The sequence below is a fragment of the Electrophorus electricus genome, chromosome 22 (genome assembly GCF_041902795.1).
Source record: "Electrophorus electricus isolate QZ-2024a chromosome 22, ASM4190279v1, whole genome shotgun sequence".
NCBI lineage: Eukaryota > Metazoa > Chordata > Actinopteri > Gymnotiformes > Gymnotidae > Electrophorus > Electrophorus electricus.
In genome coordinates, this window is record NC_137518.1 from 1,415,001 (window position 1) to 1,420,000 (window position 5,000).

Below are 5,000 nucleotides of genomic sequence, written 5' to 3' on the forward strand. Positions count from 1 at the left end.
GACGATAGAAGCCCAGCAGGCCCTGAGCACAGAGAGGGAGAGACTCATTGAAGCCAGAACACACCTAACAGGACTTGATAGCCACACACTTACCTTCACACACACACACACACACACACACACACACATACTCACGCTGCACCTCCCATCAAACTAGCCCTCTGGAGTGGCGAGCAGGACCAGAGGCCGCGATTGCAGGAACGGATGTTTCTTTTATTTCCGTGCAGGTGTAGGGGTCAGGCTGAGTTAGCGTTTGTGTCTGACACTCTTCAGCGAACGCAGAGATCTTTGCCTGTTGTCAGAAAGCAACAGCAGTCAGTGGCATTTGTGTGAGCCGTGAGTCAAGCGCGGCATGACGTTCGGGTTGCCGGGGGGATCGTGTGCCCTTACTAACCCATACATCAGAGATAATAGGAAAACAGTGGTCACCCAGGCATATCATAAACATCTCAAAAGAGCAAGTTATTGGATCAGAAACAACCAGCAATTTTTGTCTGGTTGGTCTGCATTGTCTCACATTAGGCTAGCTGCCCTTTGTTACTGTTATTGTTATTGTTCAAAGAAATGTATTAATTCACTCGTGTGGGATTCACAAATCAAGCTTGTGACATTCGTGTATGTTAATGTGTTCTGGTTCAGGGGTGTGAATTGTGCCAAAATTTGGCACAAAATTGTGCCAAAAACGTGCGTGCACACACACACACACACACACACACACACACACACACACACACACGCGCGCGTGACTATGGGAAGGCACCGATTTCCCGCATGAGTAATGCACTGATCAGTTTTACAGTCAAATTAAAGTGAATCTAGCCGATGTGCACAGTGTGAGAGAGTGATCTTGGGTTGGCATTTCAATCTCAGTCTTTCTGAATGATACCAAGGAACACACACACACACACACACACACACACACACATCCATTGCTCCACTCCTCTGCAAAAGTCAGAGGCCCAGTTAGAATCCCATCAGAGTAACAGGTCGAGAGGGTCAATTATTTACAGCGTCAAGCCCAGATCGCAATTACCCGCACAGAGTGTGTTAGCCATGCCATGGGGAAGGTGATGGCAGCAGAATGCTTCTGGATGAGCAGGGGTACGATACCTGGCTCCTTCTCCCCGTGATTGCAATGAGCCTTAGCCTCCAGTGTGGCTAACACTTGTAGAAATTACCTGACAGAACCAATATAGCTTTATTACCCAGCCACGTGTATCCAGCTGTCTCCGAGAGACGCACCCGCGTGATATTGGCGCGCCCCCCGCGCAGATACCCACCCATCACTACTCCACCCAACCCAATTTATTTCCTCCAAATGAAAATGAATTATGCATTTTTCAGTGTCACTCTCAAATATAAACTGCCGGTGTACCGTGGGCCGCTTCTATTACCATTCAGGCATACGGCGCAGGGTCTTGTGAAACGGCGCGTTTTAAAACTATAAACTTGACGCTTGGCAAGTTTTAAAGTGGCGGCACTGAGGCACAGTCTCCAAAGCACTTTCAGCAGTTTTGCATTTTCTCTGCTGTGTACCCGCAACACTGCAGTACGGCCACTTTTCATTGTTCCTGACAGTAGTTGAACCGAGATGTGAAACATTAGTCAGGCAATAGGCTGACAGGAGGAAGTCTTAAAGGGCACTGTAAAGAATGTCCACCTGTATTTCCACCTGTTTGATGTGTTACCTTTGAACGCCGTGACCCCAGGTGTCGAGTCAAGGCCGTAAGACAAACACTACTTGCCGCAGCGTGTAACTTTATCTTTTGTCGGTTTTTCCTCATAATATCCAAATGGATTTCAAAGCTCTTTTCTCTTTTTTTCTGCTGTAGAAAATACCTTCAGTCCAGTATTTCTCAGTATCAAAGTGGATGGATTTTATCGTGTATGATCGCATTAGGTAGCTAAATCACACTAGCTGACTAGCTAACATTACCTGTTGATGATAACTGAATGTGCTCATTAAGGCCACTTTTGGTTAATTTCACAGGTTTCATCTGTAATATATTAAAATGATTTGTGGTTTATAAACATTGTGCATGGTTAGTTCACAGTGTGGAACAGATGGGAGAAAGTAGGCAGCAATAAAAATAAATGAACATTTTAAGCTTGTCATTTAGACACGAGAATTTTGCTTAGGTAGAGAATGGATATTAAAGCAAATCCAAGCCTGAAGTGTGGAGTCTTCACTTCAAACAAATACAGAAGCTGCCTGGATTTAAAACAAAAACAGGAGATTCTTAAATAATTGCCATCCCTTTTTTGATTTTCAGAAGTAAATAGATAAAACCTTTTTTCTACATCAAACTGAGCATAATATTATATTCCATGTACTTAAAATCTGTATTGCATTTCTTATTGTACGTATCTCTCTCTCTCTCTCTCTCACACACACACACACACACACACACACACACACACTCACACACACACACACACACATACACACACACACACACACGTGCTCATTAGAACCTACACATCCTCATCAGTAGAAGCTGGACATGCGTGCATGAATACATAATGTTCTTCATTACAGCTGCCCCAACCCCCACCACAGATGACTGTCCTGTTCCTCGTTGCAAGGTCACACCACATCCAGCCCGATTCCTGCATTCCCGTCACATTCCCCATAATCCGGCACATTGGAGGCGGCAGCACAAGCGCGTCGGAGTCAGCCCCGTAACGAGGCTTTCTGTAATACCCAGCGGAATGCTTAGTATTCTCTCCGAGGCGCGTCCTTGAGTCCCTATTCCCAGTGCCTCCATTTCATAGGCCGCTGGCCGGCCAAAGAAAATGCTCTCGCGCTAACTGGACTCAAGAACAAAAAAAAAAGTGAGAAAGAAGCAAGGTAGCTAGGAGAACACCTCCTAGTTCTCCTGGCATCCGACTGGAGGGGAATCATCGGTCTCTAAGCCCCATGAATGGAGTGTGGCAAGCCACCAAACCATCACAGTAATAATAAATGGAGGGGATAGAGGCCTGTGTGGGCAGTAAGTAGCTATTATGGCTATGGCACTTTAGTGGGGCCTTGAATGCGGTGCGCACACGGCCAGACTGGCCTAATGTATGGCGGCTGCAGGTTGTGCCGTTTATCTCGCAGAAGAGCCGGCGCTTCTCCAAATTGTCCGCAGGGCTCCGATGGAACATTCTGGAGCACATCGCCCACCCCACCGCGATGGGGCTGTTTTTCCAGGGGAAGATGCCGAGAGACGGGGGAATAGAACATCGCAGCATGTTGTCAGTGGCGGATGGGGTTGTCAAGGGGAGGGCCCTTTGATTTACGTGCAGGTAGAGGTGTTGTGTTTGGCGCTGGGAGCAAGAGAGGAGATGGGGGTGGGGGTGGGGGTGGGGGTTTCTCCCCCTCCCCACCGTGGCATGTGGAATGGTTCGCCCCGTGAGGGCGTGGCCACCAGCGACACCGCTGCCACAGGCTATCGAAGTGTGAAATCATGTGGAGGTTATCCCATTACGCTTCATTTAGCAGCACACTGCCACATCTCTCATTTTTGACAAGTTTCTTAACCGCTGGAAACACAGCGGAATGCTTGCCTACCCAAGGATGGTGCACTGCGGACTGGTGGGTGTCGAGGGGTGAAGGGGTGCTGGGTGGGGGGTTAACTGGGGGATGGTAAGTGTGAAAGATGTGTTCAGGGTGTTGGGTGTAGGGTGGTAGAGTGGTTTCCGGTCATGGGAGTGGGGTGGCGGGTTGGTGGGTGTGAAGTGATGAGTGTTGGGTATTGTGTGGGGGGTGGAGTGTGTGGGGTGGTGGGGTGGAGTGGTGAGTTGGTGGGTTGGTGGGTGTAGAGTGGTGGGCGTTGGTGGGTGTGGGGTGGTGGGAGTTGGATGTGGGGTGTTGGGTGTTGGTGTGTGTGGTGTGGTGGGTTGGTGAGTGTGGGGAGGCGCATCTGGAATAGTATTTTAATAAAGCCAGTCGCTGCCATGGAAACAGAAGGAGAGGCACCACTTCCTCATTGTAGGGAGAAACCCCAACAAACACAGCAAGTCCACTCTTACTCTCTCTTTCCCTCACTCCTTTTCTCTCCATTTCTTTTCCTCTTTGTCTTTATCCTCTCTGACTCTCTCCCCTTCTCTCTTGCTCCTCCTCTCTCTACTCCTCTTCTCCTCTCTGAGCGTGGCAAATGGCCCACTGACTTTAACCCACGAGGATGCAGTCTCCTCGCCGGCAAGGGGCCCCGATAAGGCTGCGTAAAATTAGCTGTGGCTTCCCGGGGAAAAAAAATGAGGGGGAAACGTGCGACCGAGTCTCCCATGAAAGGAATTTCACGCGCGCTCCTCTATCGCATTCCAGTGCCATGCGCACCGTGACTGCCTCTCCCAAGGTTCGACATCAGCGGTCGCGGCAGACGGCAGGCGAGAACAAAAAAGGGTGCGGCAGACAATCGAGCGGCAAACCGTGTCTGCGGCGCGCAGCCCCGCGAGCAAGGCGGCGGGGCCTGCTAGAGCGAGCGCCAGGCATGATGGGATTGGATGGCACCGTATCTCCCAGCTCCAACCTTCTTTGGAGCTCACTGGATTGAGAGAAAAAAAAAAAAACTACAAAAAAACAACAACAAAAAAAAAAAAAACGGGGTAGCGAGTGAGTTTGGAAGCAGAGCTCCCCTGCACCCGCCTACGTCTTTAATGGATTACTGCTCGATTCAGCTGGTTAACTCCCCACACTTGGGCTTTTTTTATTCATGTGGTGCATCTTTGAAAGAAGCCCTGCTCTGCCAGTCTCCCTCTCCGTAGCCGCCGCCTTTCAAGTGACACCAGGCTGATGAAAGTGCATGAAAAGGAGTGACGTGGTGGAGCAGAGAGGCCGAGCGCAGAGCAGAGAGAAAGTGTTACGGAATGAAAGGGAGGTTGTCTCCCCGGAGGGGGGTTTCCCAACTCAGCCCGCCCGAGAAGCCGATGTCCCCCAGTGGGTTTTTTTTCTTTCTGAAATTTACACATTTCACTGTGAGTGTGAAAATGCCTCTAGGTCCCCGTGGAAGATG